At 51.3% G+C, this 15,321-nt stretch overlaps 1 pseudogene; it reads left to right on the top strand.

The window, feature by feature from the left end:
* The first annotated feature begins 220 nt into the window (after positions 1 to 220).
* Positions 221 to 15,066, top strand: LOC147124892 (interferon-inducible GTPase 5-like; annotated as a pseudogene).
* Positions 15,067 to 15,321: the final 255 nt, after the last annotated feature.

Genomic DNA, 15,321 nt, shown 5'->3' with positions numbered 1-15,321 from the left:
AGTGGAAGTCAGAGAAATCACGGTTTTAAATCAAACATGGCCCCAGTAAACAATAATTCTAAAAGGTCTAAGAGTGTTACAAAAACAAGCCTGAAGGCTTTGTGTCTTAATGCGAGGAGCATTCGTAATAAGGTGGATGAATTAGCTGCACAAATAGATGTAAACAGATATGATATAATATGGATTACGGAAACATGGCTCCAGGTTGACCAAGGTTGGGAATTCAACATCCAGGGGTATTCAATATTCAGGAAGGACAGGCAAAAAGGAAAAGGAGGTGGGGTAGCATTGCTGGTTTAAGAGGAGATTAATACAATAGTAAGGAAGGATATTAGCTCTGATGACGTGGAATCTGTATGGGTAGAGCTGAGAAATACCAAGGGGCAGAAAACATTAGTGGGAGTTGTATACAGACCCACAAACAGTAATGCTGACATTGGGGATGGCATTAAAGGGAAATTAGAGAAGTGTGCAATAAGGGCACAGCAGTTATCATGGGAGACTTTAATCTACATATGGATTGGTCTAACCAAATTAGTAACAATACCATGGAAGAGGAATTCCTAGAGTGTATACAGGATGGTTTCCTGGACCAATATGTCGAGGAACCAACTAGAGATCAGGCCATTTTAGACTGGGTATTATGTAATGAGAAAGCATTAATTAGCAATCTTGTTGTGCAAGGCCCCTTGGGGAGGAGCGATCATAATATGATAGAATTCTTCATTAAAATGGAGAGTGAAATAGTTGATTCAGAGACTTGGGTACTGAATTTAAATAAAGGAAACTATGATGGTATGAGGCATGAGTTGGCTAGGATGGATTGGGGAATGTTACTTAAAGGGTTGACGGGGGATAGGCAATGGCAAACATTTAAAGATCACATGGATGAACTACAGAATTTGTTCATCCCTGTTTGGCATAAAAATAAAGCAAAAAAGGTGACTCAACCATGGCTAACGAAGGAAATAAGGGATAGCATAAGATCCAAGGAGAGGACATATAAATTGGCCAGAAAAAGCAGCAAACTTGAGGATTGGGAGCAGTTTAGGATTCAACAAAGGAGGAAAAAGGGATTAATTAAGAGGGGGAAAATAGAGTATGAGAGTAAGTTTGCAGGGAACATAAAAACTGACTGTAGAAGCTTCTACAGATATGTGAAGAGAAGAAGATTGGTGAAGTCAAGCATAGGTCCCTTGCAGTCAGAATCAGGGGAAGTCATAATGGGGAACAAAGACATGGGATACCAATTAAATACATACTCTGGTTCTGTCTTCAAAAAGGAGGATGCAAATAACCTCCCAGAGATGTCGGGGAACATAGGGTCTAACGAGAGGGAGGAACTGAGTGAAATTAGTATTTGTAGGGAAATGGTGTTAGGGAAATTGACAGGATTGAAGGCCGATAAATCCCCAGGGCCTGATAATCTACATCCTGGGGTACATAAGAATGGTCATCTTCCAAAATTCTATAGACTCTGGAACAGTTCCCATGGATTGGAGGGTAGCTAATGTAACCCCACTATTTAAGAAAGGTGGTAGAGAAAAAAACAGGAATTATAGACCGGTAAGCCTGACATCGGTAGTGGGGAAAATGCTAGTGTCCATTATAAAAGATGTAATTGCAGAGCACTTGGAAAACAGTGACAGGATCAGACAAAGTCAACATGGATTTACAAAAGGTAAATCGTGCTTGACTAATCTACTGGAATTTTTTGAGGATGTAACTGGTAGAATAGATACGGGAGAACCCATGGATGTGGTGTATTTGGACTTTCAGAAGGCTTTCGATAAGGTCCCTCATAAGAGACAAGCGTGCAAAGTTAAAGCACATGGGATTGGGGGTAAGGTACTGACTTGGATAGAAAACTGGTTGGCAGACAGGAAGCAAAGAGTTGGAATAAACAGATCTTTTTCCGAGTGGAAGGCAGTGACTAGTGGGGTACCGCAGGGATCGGTGCTAGGACCCTAGTTATTCAAAATATATATTAATGATCTAGATGAGGGAACTAGATGTAATATCCCCAAGTTTGCAGATGAAACAAAGCTGGGTGGGCGTGTGTGCTGTGAGGAGGATGCAGAGAAACTACAGTATGATTTGGACAGGTTGGGCGATTGGCCAGATGCATGGCAGATGCAGTTTAATGTGGATAAATGCGAGGTTATTCACTTTGGTGTCAAAAACAGGAAGGCAGATTATTATCTGAACGGCAATAGATTGGGAAAAGGGGAAGTGCAATGAGACCTGGGTGTCCTTGTGCACCAGTCGCTGAAGGTAAGCATGCAGGTGCAGCAGGCGGTTAAGAAGGCAAATGGTATGCTGGCCTTCATAGCGAGAGGATTTGAGTACAGGAGCAAGGATGTCTTGCTGCAGTTGGGCAGGGCCTTGGCGAGAACACATTGAGTATTGTGTGCAGTTTTGGTCGCCTTATCTGAGGAAGGATGTTCTTGCCATGGAGGGAGTTCAGCGAAGATTCACCAGACTGATACCTGGGTTGACAGGAATGACGTATGAATAGAGATTGGCTCGATTAGGCTTATATTCGCTAGAGCTTAGAAGATTGAGAGTGGATCTCATTGAAACTTATAAAATTCTAACAGGACTAGACAGACTGGATGCAGGAAGGCTGTTCCCGATGGCGGGGGAGTCCAGAACCAGGGGTCACAGTCTAAGGATAAGGGGTAAGCCATTTAGGACTGAGACGAGGAGGAATTTCTTCACCCAGAGAGTGGTGAACCTGTGGAATTCTCTACCACAAAAGACAGTTGATGCCAATTCATTAAATATATTCAAGAAGGAGTTAGATATATTTCTTAAGGCTAAGGGGATCAAGAGATATGGAGAGAAGGCAGGGACAGGGTACTAAATTTGGATGATCAGCCATGATCGCATTGAATGGCAGAGCAGGATCGAGGGGCCGAATGGCCTACTCCTGCTCCTATCTTCTTTGTTTCTATCCATGATGCACTGTGGGCCATCAGCAGCAGCAGTATTGTATTCCACCACAATCTGTAATCTCATGGCTCGGCATATGCCTCGCTCTACCATTACCATCAATCCAGGTGACCAACACTGGTGCAATAAGGAGTGCAGAAGAGCATGCCAGGAGCAGCACCAGGCGTACCTAAAAATGAGGTGCCACCCTGGGGGAACTGCAACACAGGACTACATGCATGCTAAACAGCGGCAGCAGCATGCTATAGACAGAGCTAAGCGATCCCACAATCAACAAATCAGATTGAAGCTCTGTAGTTTTGCCACATCCAGTCGTAAATGGTGGTGGACAATTAAACAACTAACGGGAGGAGGAGGCTCCATGAATATCCCCATCCTCAATAATGGTGGAGCCCAGCACGCGACTGCAAAAGTCAAGGCTGAAGCCTTTGCAACCATCTGCAGCCAGAGGTGCCAGGTGGATGATCCATATCGGCCTCCTTCTGAGGTCCCCACTATCACAGAAGCTAGTTTTCAGCCAATTTGATTCATTCCAGGTGATATCAAATAAAAGCATGTCAGAGGCTGGGTATTCTGCAGCAAATGTCTCATCTTCTGACTCCCCAAAGCCTTTCCAACATCTACAAGGTACAAGTCAGGCATATGAGTGTATACTGTGAATTGGCCTGGATGTGTGCAGCTCCAACAACACTCAAGAAGCTCAACACCATCCAGGAAAAAGCAGCCCACTTCATTGGCACCACATCCACCACCTTAAGCATTAACTCCCTCCACCACCGGCCTACTGTGGCTGCAGTGTGCACACCATTTACGTGCACCTTCTTCAGCAGCACCTCCCAAACCTGCGGCCTCTAACACCTACAAGGACAAGGGCAGCAGGCGCATGGGAATACCATCACCTCCAAATTGCCCTCCAAGTTACACACCATCCTGACTTGGAATTATATCACCGTTCCTTCATTGTCGCTGTGTCAAAATCCTGGAAGTCCCTCCCTAACAGCACTGTGGGAGTACCTTCACCACACGGACTGCAGCGGTTCAAGAAGGCATGGCTGGTGTCGGCGGCGGGTCTGGTGTGGCCAGTGTCGGTCGGTGCGGTGTGGCCGGTGTCGGTTGCGGGTCCAGTGTGGCCGATGTCGGTTGCAGGTCCGGTGTCGGTGGCGGGTCGTGGCCCTGCTGCTGGCTCCATCCCGTTGTCTAAAATGAATTTACATTAGTAGGGCTTGTTAAGCCCGCCCAGTGCGTTTCCCGGCCCAATCAGAGGAAGCCGGTCTGGTAACGTCATTCATGACACGTCATCAGTCTGTTTCCTTAAAGGGGCCATGTCCAAATTGATTTTGACAGTTGTACTGTCAGTGTTCTACAGCATTGAGGTTTTGCAAACAATGACAACCACTGCACAGAGGTGCAGGGCTGCACCCAGGCTCTCCCACGACTCACTCGATATGCTTATGGAGGGAGTCAGAGCATGCAGGGAGGTCCTCTTCCCTTCCGATGGGTGGAAGAGATCCCCCCAGGAGATCGAAACAGCCTGGATGCACATTGCACAGGAGGGCACAAGCAGGGATGTGGTCAGGAGGACCTGGGTGCGGTGGTGCAAACGTTACAGGGTGTACAGCGTAAAGTTAAGTAAATCTTGCCATGATGAAGCCATCCCTGGCCTCCCGGGCAGCAATGTGCTCAGGTGCTGAGACCCTCTGTCCTGTGCAGCATCAGGTGATCGCGGAGAAGTTTGGTGTTGTTGGTGGTGCTGCTGGTGTGCCGGTACTGCTGGTGTTTGGGCTCATCGTGGTCTGATTCTGAGGACCAAGGTGACACAGTATAAATGCCACCCATGCTGATGGAATAGATGGCAGGTCAAGTACAGATGACAGAAGCAATCTGTCAATGGTGAGAGAGGTAATGAGGTGAGACTGGATGGAGACTTGTAGAAAGACTTGCAGCATCCTGAATCTGTAGTGGAAATGCAGTGAGGAACATCTTGTGGCTGAGGAAAATGATGATCTGTCAGGTTGGACCTTTTACTGTACATTTGAAGCTGTCAAGTAATCAGCTGGAGCAATGGCCACATAACTCCTGCCTCAGGTTGACAGCCGTGGTCACCGAACAGCGTGGGTCCCGTGGTCATGAAGTTAAAGTTAAAAAGTAAGGTAAAAAGCCTGTTATGGGTCTGTTCAGTACATTATAATGAGTTTAATTGGGGCGCCTGCCGTTGCCTGTCGGGTCTGCTCAGCGCTGACAGACCCAATATTGGGATAGGTGTGTTGCGGCGGGTTAAAAAAAAACACTTTCCCACCCGACCCATCACCGATCCCGTCTGCTGACACCCCGGGAAATTCCAGCCTTAGTCTCAGTAATGGTGACCATGAAACTATCGGATTGTCGTAAAAACCCATCAGATTCACTAATGTCCTTTAGGAGAAGAAATCTGCTGTCATTACCTGGTCTGACCTATATGTGACTCAAACCCAGAGCAATGGGGTTGACTCTTAACTGCCCTCTGAAATGGCCTAGCAAGCCACTCAGTTGTAACAAACCACTACGAAAAACAATAAGATTAAAACCAGACGGACCACCCGACATCGACCTCGGCACTGGCTATAGACAGGACAATGGCACACCCAGCCCAGCCGAGTAACGCTCCAAAGTCCTCCTCACTAACAACTGGGGACTTGTGCCAAAATTGGGAGAACTGTCCCACAGACTAGTCAAGCAACAGCCTGACATAGTCATACTCACAGAATCGTACCTTTCAGCCAATGTCCCAAACTCCTCCATCACCATCCCTGGGTATGTCCAGTCCCACCGGCAGGACAGACCCACAAGAGGTGGTGGCATAGTGGAATACAATCGGGAGGGAGTGGCCCTGGGAGTCCTCAACATTGACTCTGGACCCCATGAAGACTCATGGCTTCAGGTCAAGCATGGGCAAGGAAACCTCCTGCTGATTACCACCTACCGCCCTCCCTCAGCTGATGAATCAGCACTCCTCCATACTGAACAACAGTTGGAAGAAGCACTGAGGGTAGCAAGGGCAGAGAATGTGCTCTCAGTGGGGGACGTCAATGTCCATCACCAAGAGTGGCTCGATAGTAGCACTACTGACCCAGCTGGCCGAGTCCTGAAGGACATAACTGCCAGATTGGGTCAACGGCAGGTGGTGAGAAAACCAACATGAGGGAAAAACCTACTTGACCTCGTCCTCACAGATCTAGCAGCTCAAGACTGGGTAACCATGATGCTCTGTGGGCCATCAGCAGCAGCAGTATTGTATTCCACCACAATCTGTAATCTCATGGCTTGGCATATGCCTCGCTCTACCATTACCATCAAGCCAGGTGACCAAAACTGGTGCAATAAGGAGTGCAGAAGAGCATGCCAGGAGCAACACCAGGCGTACCTAAAAATGAGGTGCCACCCTGGGGGAGCTGCAACACAGGACTACATACATGCTAAACAGCGGCAGCAGCATGCTATAGACAGAGCTAAGCAATCCCACAATCAACAAATCAGATTGAAGCTCTGTAGTTTTGCCACATCAGTCGTTAATGGTGGTGGGCAATTAAACAACTAACGGGAGGAGGAGGCTCCATGAATATCCCCATTCTCAATAATGGTGGAACCCAGCACGCGACTGCAAAAGTCAAGGCTGAAGCCTTTGCAACCATCTGCAGTCAGAGGTGCCAGGTGGATGATCCATATCGGCCTCCTTCTGAGGTCCCCACGATCATAGAAGCTAGTTTTCAGCCAATTTGATTCATTCCAGGTGATATCAAGTAAAAGCAGGTCAGAGGCTGGGTATTCTGCAGCAAACGCCTCATCTTCTGACTCCCCAAAGCCTTTCCTACATCTACAAGGTACAAGTCAGGAATATGAGTGTATACTGTGAATTGGCCTGGAATTGTGCAGCTCCAGCAACACTCAAGAAGCTCGACACTATCCAGGAGAAAGCAGCCCACTTCATTGGCGCCACATCCACCACCTTAAACATTAACTCCCTCCACCACCGGCGCACTATGTCTGCAGTGTGTACCATCTACATGATGCACTGCAGCAACTCGCCAAGGCTTCTTCAGCAGCACCTCCCAAACCTGCGACCTCTAACACCTACAAGGACAAGGGCAGCAGGCGCATGGGAATACCATCACCTCCAAGTTGCCCTCCAAGATACACACCATCCTGACTTGGAAATATATCACCGTTTCTTCATTGTCGCTGGGTCAAAATCATGGAAGTCCCTCCCTAACAGCACTGTGGGAGTACATTCACCACACGGACTGCAGTGGTTCAAGAAGGCGGCTCACCACCACCTTCTCCAGGGCAATTAGGGATGGGCAATAAATGCTGGCTTTGCCAGCGATGCCCACATCCCAGGAACAAATTTATAAAAGTATTTTTTTACTACTAAGGCGCATGGGTGCTTGATCATCAGTGGTTGACTGGAGAAACAGGTCTTGGAGATGGTGGTGGAGGACTTATGAGGGTAGGGGGGTTGTCCCACTGTGACAACAAATCACCTCTGGGCAAATGGTGGACAATACACAGCTACTCCAACTCCATTGAGAAGCGGCGCCTAATGAGGCTCTGACTGACCAAAGACTCTGTGACTGGGGTCTGCACCCTCCTGTGTCCTACAGGGGCAATCATTGATGGCAACCACCTTACCAGTAGAAGACAGAGTAATGAAAGCAGCCATACCTTCCAGACACCCAATGGCGGAATCACCAGTGCCTGTCTTCATGAGACCAACTGATTGATCAGGAAATTGACTGAAGCTCAGGGTCAGAACACTGGCCGACATGTCAGTTCCAGCTGCCAGGATGAGCAGCCGCAACAAAGGCAACTGGAGTTTGGTAGAATAACCCCCTTCCCCGAGGTGTGGGACATCATCAACCACATACATGGTGCAAAACAGGTGCCACTCCACAATCCAGCAATGCACATTAAGCACAGCGCCTCATGGATGCCCAGTTTTGAGCTGCTAGGTCTGTTCTGAATCTGTCCCATTTAGCACGGTGGTAGTGCCATACAACACGATGGAGGGTGTCCTCAGTGTGAAGACGGGACTTTGTCTCCACAATGACTGTGCGGTGGTCACTGCTACCAATACTGACAGATGCATCTGTGACAGGTAGTTTGGTGAGGACAAGATCAAATAGGTTTTTCCCTCATGTTGGTTCTCTCACCACCTGTCGCAGGCCCAGACTGGCAGTTATGTCCTACAGGCCTCGGCCAGCTCGGTCAGTAATGGTGCTACTGAGCCACTCTTGGTGACGGACATTGAAGTCCCCCACCCAGAGTAATTTCTTATGTACTCCTGTGAAGCGCTTTGGGACGTTTTACTACATTAAAGGCACTATATAAATACAAGTTGTTGTTGTTGTTGTTGTAAAACATCATGTAAAATGTTTCTTTTCAGAGACCAGATGGCTCAGTCTCCGAACTCTACATTCTTCAGTCTGGAAGTGATCAACAAACTGAAGTCTGCTTATGAATCGGGTGGGCTGGGAAATGTTACACTTCTGATATGGAGCAAGGTAGATGAGCTGGACAGTACAGAGCTTAATGTTGCATTGACGGGAGAAACAGGCTCTGGGAAATCCACCTTCATCAATGCTATGAGAGGGCTTCGGAGCGATGATGAGGGAGCAGCTGAAGTTGGTAACGTAGAAACTACAAAGGAGCCAGCCGCATACCCAGATCCCAACCTGCCGAATGTTTGCTTCTGGGACCTCCCAGGAATTGGAACTACAAACTTCACAGCCAATAAATACCTGAGGGAAATGATATTTCAAAGATACAGGCCTAGAAATTCAGTATAGCCACTTTTGGGGCGGTAAAGTCGGGCGGCCGCTAAAGTTTGCGCCCGGCGCAAAGTGGAGGCCACTTCGCCGATATTCAGTAGCTTTGGCCAAGGAGTTTGCTCGAGCGCTAAAACAGGCGATGCACAGCTATCTTTAGGCGCTAAGCCGGCGGTGCAGACTGATACCGCCGAGGCCGGGCGCAGCGCAGGTGCGGTCATTTCTTGATTGACAGCAGACACCCTGGCGCCGGCCAGCTCTTAAAGGGGGAAGGGTCGACTTGGTCTGCTGCCACGCCCTGGATACTGCAGCCCTCCAGCTAGGCCTAAACACTGCTGCTGGAGAGAAATAGCGCCAGGAAGGATGCAGAGGGCCCGTGAGCGAGCGCAGCGCTTCTCTGCCCATGATTTAAAGGTGCTGGTTAGGGCTTTGGAGAGGAGACGCCATATCTTGTTCCCGGACAGTGGCAAGAAGCCTGCCACCAGGGTGTACAGGAGAGCCTGGAGGGATATCGCCCAGAGGGTCACAGCCACCTGCGATGTCCCCAGGACTGGTGTCCAATGCCGGAAAAAGTTTAACGACCTCACTCGGATTGTCAGGGTGAGTACCCTTTCCAGTGTCCTCCTCATCCTTGCATGTGCACCTCACATTATGGGCAAAGGGACCTCAAAGCCCTAATGGCCAGCCCTCATCCAGCAGCTATGGCACTGGCATGAACATCAATTGCACTTTCTGCACTTTACACACTGGCCAAGCTATTCGACCATGGGAGGCAGTGCATACAGCAACAGGGCACCACACTGGCCAAGCTATTCGAACATGGGAGGCAGTGCATACAACAACAGGGCACCACACTGGCCAAGCTATTCGACCATGGGAGGCAGTGCATACAACAACAGGGCACCACACTGGCCAAGCTATTCGACCATGGGAGGCAGTGCATACAGCAACAGGGCACCACACTGGCCAAGCTATTCGACCATGGGAGGCAGTGCACACAACAACAGGGCACCACACTGGCCAAGCTATTCGACCATGGGAGGCAGTGCATACAGCAACAGGGCACCACACTGGCCAAGCTATTCGACCATGGGAGGCAGTGCATACAACAACAGGGCACCACACTGGCCAAGCTATTCGACCATGGGAGGCAGTGCATACAACAACAGGGCACCACACTTGCCAAGCTATTCGACCATGGGAGGCAGTGCATACAGCAAAAGGGCACCACACTGGCCAAGCTATTCGACCATGGGAGGCAGTGCACACAACAACAGGGCACCACACTGGCCAAGCTATTCGACCATGGGAGGCAGTGCATACAGCAACAGGGCACCACACTGGCCAAGCTATTCGACCATGGGAGGCAGTGCACACAACAACAGGGCACCACACTGGCCAAGCTATTCGACCATGGGAGGCAGTGCATACAACAACAGGGCACCACACTGGCCAAGCTATTCGACCATGGGAGGCAGTGCATACAGCAACAGGGCACCACACTGGCCAAGCTATTCGACCATGGGAGGCAGTGCATACAGCAACAGGGCACCACACTGGCCAAGCTATTCGACCATGGGAGGCAGTGCACACAACAACAGGGCACCACACTGGCCAAGCTATTCGACCATGGAAGGCAGTGCATACAGCAAAAGGGCACCACACTGGCCAAGCTATTCGACCATGGGAGGCAGTGCACACAACAACAGGGCACCACACTGTACTTAGAGGCCGTCCTTTCTCTTGCAGGCCAAGCTGGCCCAGAATCTGAGGAGCCGGACTGACACCGGGGGAGGCCGTCCCCAGTTCCAGCAGCTCAGTGACCTGGAGGAGCGCGTGGGTCGACTCATGGGTGGCCGGCTGATTGGCCCCGTTGCATGTGGAGATGCCGACCCTGTGCTGGGCCCCAATGGTAAGGACATGACCTTTTGGACCTCTCTCGTTCCCTTTTGCGCTTCAGATCTACATCCTTTGCCACTGTCCGACCAATGCGCTGAATGCCACCACTCATGCCTCCCTCGCTGACGCCCTGTCCTCACTCTAAAGCTACTCTTGTGCCTTCCTGCTTTCAGCTGGTGAGGAGGAGGTCCCTGAAGCTGCCAGTGACAGTCCATCGGAAGAGGAGGACGAGGAGGAGCAAGAGGAAGGCGGCCCATCGGGGGAACCCTCATCCGCGCCAGGGGATGGCAATGGAGGGGACACGTCTTCCCTGGAGGAGAGCCAGGGGGAAGTGTTGCAGGGGGGTGTAGCTCCTGTGCCCAGTGGCGTCCAGCCACGCGGGAAGGGTCGGGCAGCTCGGCGGCCTTCTCCCCAGAGGGGGGAAGTGTTGCAGGGGAGTGTAGCTCCCGTGCCCAGTGGCGTCCAGCCACGCGGGAAGGGTCGGGCAGCTCGGCGGCCTTCTCCCCAGAGGGGGGAAGTGTTGCAGGGGAGTGTAGCTCCTGTGCCCAGTGGCGTCCAGCCACGCGGGAAGGGTCGGGCAGCTCGGCGGCCTTCTCCCCAGAGGGGGGAAGTGTTGCAGGGGAGTGTAGTTGCTGGGCCCAGTGGCGTCCAGCCACGCGGGAAGGGTCGGCCAGCTCGACGGCCTTCTCCCCAGAGGGAGAGTCCGGCCTCCAGTCTGGAGACGGTCCTCGCCCAGGAGGTGCGCCTCCTCGATCAAATGTCCGCGGACTCGGATCGCTGGCACACCGAGTTCATGGGGGTTGTGGCATGGTTGCCTGAGGCAATCGAGTCCCTGGCTCATAGTGTGTCCGATTTCGGGGCCTCACAGGCCAGGGGTTTCGAACAACTCAGGGCAGCACAGGCCAGGGGTCTCGAACAATTCGGGGCAGCACAGGACGCGAGTCGGGCCGAATTGAGGGCAGCACAGGACGCGAGTCGGGCCGAATTCAGGGCAGCACAGGACGCGAGTCGGGATGACTTCAGGGCAGCACAGGCAGCGAGTGGCCAGTTGATCAGTGGTGCCGTGCAGTCACTGGCTGGTCTGATGTGGGCACAGACCAGGGCAGTACGGGCACTCACTGCTGCCACACTCGCTGTGTCAGGCAGGCATCGCCAGGGCACCCGCCGCGCTGCAGCAGCACAGCGGTCTGGCCTTCAGCAGATTGCTGCGCTTGCTGCAGTGCCAGCCCGGCCGAGTGCCAGTGTCTCAGGTGAGCAGCGAGCGCCTGGCATCAGCCAGCTTGCCCCCATTGCTGCAGCCGCCACTGCCACTCCCCCAGCGAAGCTGCCACGAGCTGCTGGAGAGACTGATGCTGCCCAGCCACAGCTGCAGCAGTCAGCAGCCGGCCCCTCGAGGGCCAGAGCTCGTCTAGGCCGACCCCCAAGGGCATCTGCCGTCACGCAATGTGCCCCTCAGGAGCCTTCCCCCAGCCTTGCAGCACCCACAGGGCCCAGGTTGAGGCGGAGCAGCAGGTCGGCCAGGGGCCGGAAAAGGCTGGACAAGGACTCGCCCTCTCGGCACACAAAGTAGAGTGTGTTGCCAAATGTTTTTTTATATGGGGGTGGTTGTGTTGTCTATGGGGGGGGTTGTTTTGGTAAGGCCGAGGATGAAGGCCATTTGGATGGAAAAGTTTTGTTATTCCTCCCCAGGTTGTGGGAGTGAGTCATGTGTTTGACTGTTTTTTGGGGGTGTTGTCTGTTTTTGGGTTTCATGTGGGAAGGGCCCTGAGTTTGTTCAATAAAGCTTTTTCTTTATTCAGCTTGTCCATGTTTGATGTTTGAAGTGGTTGTTGCGTTAACCGGCTGAGGGCTTGCGGAGCGGCTGCATTCATGTCCCTTCATTGCCACAAGCTATTCCCTGACAGGGGGCCTAGAAGTGTCGTTCAATAAGCCGCCGACGGACGGCCCTTGGACCTTGTGGCTCCCTCCTGGGCTGGTACTCCTCCTCCTCCTCCTCCTCCTCCTCATGGTCCTCCTGCTCGTCCTCCTGAGGTGGTGGTCCAACGTGAGGTGGCAGTGCCTAAGTCCTGCGGATAGCCAGGTTGTGCAGCATGCAGCAAACGATGACGAACTGGGAGACTCTATCCGGCGAATACTGCAGAGATCCGCCGGAGCGATCCAGGCAGCGGAACCATTGCTTGAGGACGCCAATCGTTTGCTCTATGATGTTCCTTGTGGCTTGATGGCTTTCGTTGTATGCCTCCTCAGCAGGGGTCCTGGGCGCGCGGAGCGGGGTCATGAGCCATGTACACAAAGGATAGCCTTTGTCCCCGATAAGCCATCCTCTTGGGGGAGGCTGTGCCTGGAACATGTCAGCCACAGTAGTCTGGTGCAGGATAAATGCATCGTGGCTGCTGCCTGGAAAGCGGGCATTGACAGCTAGGATGCGCTGCCTGTTGTCACACACCAGCTGTACATTGAGGGAATGGTAGCCCTTCCGGTTGCGGTAATCCTCGGCATTGTCGATAGGTGCTTGCAAAGCCACATGCGTGCAGTCAATGGCGCCCTGCACCATGGGGAAATCCGCGATCCTCGCAAATCCGACTGCACGCTGCTCCTGCCTCTCCAGGGTCATGGGGAAGGAGATGAATTGGTGTCTCCTTGTGAAAAGGGCATCGGTGACCTGCCGGATGCAGCGATGCACGGCGAACTGGGATATGTTAGCTATGTCCCCAGCAGCAGCTTGGAAGGAGCCGCTTGCATAAAAGTCCAGAGCCACCGTGACCTTCACTTCCACCGACAGAGACGTCCTGCACATCAGCTGTGGACGCAGATCTCTGTGAAGCAGCTGGCAGATCTCTGCAACCACCTCCCTTCTGAAGCGCAGCCTCTTAACACACTGCGCGGCAGTCATGGTGAGATAGGACACCTGCTGGCGGTATTCCCTGAGTGGGTAAGGCCTACGTTGCCGACGCCTGATGCCCCCTCTGCATCTAGGCATGGCTGCCCCTCTCACACAGCGTCTGCGAGTCCTTCGCACATAATGCTGGAACTGAGGGTTGGCACCCCATGCAGCCCCCATAATATACTTGCAAACAATGAAATCACAATGAGGCAAATTTCCAAGCTCTGGCCAGAAGCCAAAAATACCTCTCCTATGTTGGGCCAAATCAGTAAAGTCTCTTCCTTGGTCTCTGTCCAGAAATCCGTTGCACAAAAGTCATTGCAGCAAAATGGCTGGCCTTTATAGTTCAGTGTAAGTGCCCTTTAATTAGCGCTCCCCGAGGCCCACAGGGCCTCTACTGCGTTCCAGTTCACAGTTCTTAGCACCGCCACGCCCACATTGGGCGGGTGCGACTGAAGTTCTGGTTTGGGGTGCACAAAGGGCGTTGCACGACGAAATGACGTCATAAGCTGCGCGCGCAGCTGAGCGCGCGCAAACACTTTGCGCCGGCGCTATATGTCTACTGAAGTTGGGCGTAGGCGCAGATCGCGCTGCGCCCGGCCGCTAAGTGCCTAGCGCTCGAAGTCTACTCCTCTTAAGGCGCTAACGGCTGGCGCATGCAACTGAATTTCTAGGCCACAATTTCTTCATCATTATCTCAGACTGTCGATTCCGAGAAAATGATGCAAAACTCGCCAAAGAGATTAAACAGCTGGGGAAGAATTTCTACTTTGTTCGATCTAAAATTGACAATGAACTCAATTCAATGAAAAAGCAACGGAGGGAGTTTAATGAAGAAGAAGAAGAGAAAAAGATCAGGAATGACTGTGTCAGCAATTTGCTCGAGGCAGGGATTCCATCACCCACTGTTTACCTGATATCAAGCATTGATCCGAACCTGTATGATTTTACTCTTAAATAAAGCTCTTGAGGATGATCTTCAGAATATAAAGAAAAGTGTGTTCATTCTGGCCCTTCCAAACCTCACTGTGGAGATTGTAGAGAAGAAAAGAGCTAAGGAAACAACTCTGGATGTTGGCAGCACTTTCTGGAGCATTGGGAGCAGTGCCGGTTCCTGGGGTCTCTCTTGCTGCTGACATTAAGATACTGATTGAAAGAATAATACATTTCCGTAAATGCCTGGGTCTGGATGATGCCTCTCTTCAAAGACTGGCCAACAAGGCAGGGAAACCTGTGGGAGTTCTGAAAGCAGTGATGAAAACTCCTCTGGTGGGTGAAATAACTCCAGATTTAATTACAAGGCTATCCTGAGGTCTCGCTGCCGTCACCATTTCGGCAGTTAGCTCGCTCTCGACATCATACCAGTCATTGGTTCCATCTTTGGAGCAGGATCATCATTCCTTATGGCCTACGTGCTGCTGAGTGTTGCACTAGATGATCTTGCGGAGAATGTGCAGAGAGTGGTGAAGGCTGCATTAGGGACTGATGGAGATGGTCTGCACCAAACACCAGTCCAGTGAGTCAATGCTGTAGCTAATATATTAAAGGGGTCTAACCCTGAACGTTGCTGAAATTCCATTCTATGATGCTCCCTTGTTGTTGAATGAATTCCTAGAAATATTCCTCACCCATTTCAGGGAAGGTTTTCCTGATCCGTTGTTTGGTGAAAGAGTTTGCCTGGGTGTAATATGAGGAGAGAAATCAAGAGATGGGAATTTTAAAAGAGCTTACCCAATTTCCCACACACACCATTCCCCTCATTAAACGCAATAACGGGCAAAT

The sequence above is a fragment of the Somniosus microcephalus genome, chromosome 1, assembly GCF_052327205.1.
Source record: "Somniosus microcephalus isolate GS21.2 chromosome 1, FLI_Smic_1.0, whole genome shotgun sequence".
Taxonomy (NCBI): Eukaryota; Metazoa; Chordata; class Chondrichthyes; order Squaliformes; family Somniosidae; genus Somniosus; species Somniosus microcephalus.
The sequence above is the reverse complement of the archived record's forward strand: the minus strand, read 5'-3'. Positions and strand labels throughout refer to the sequence as shown.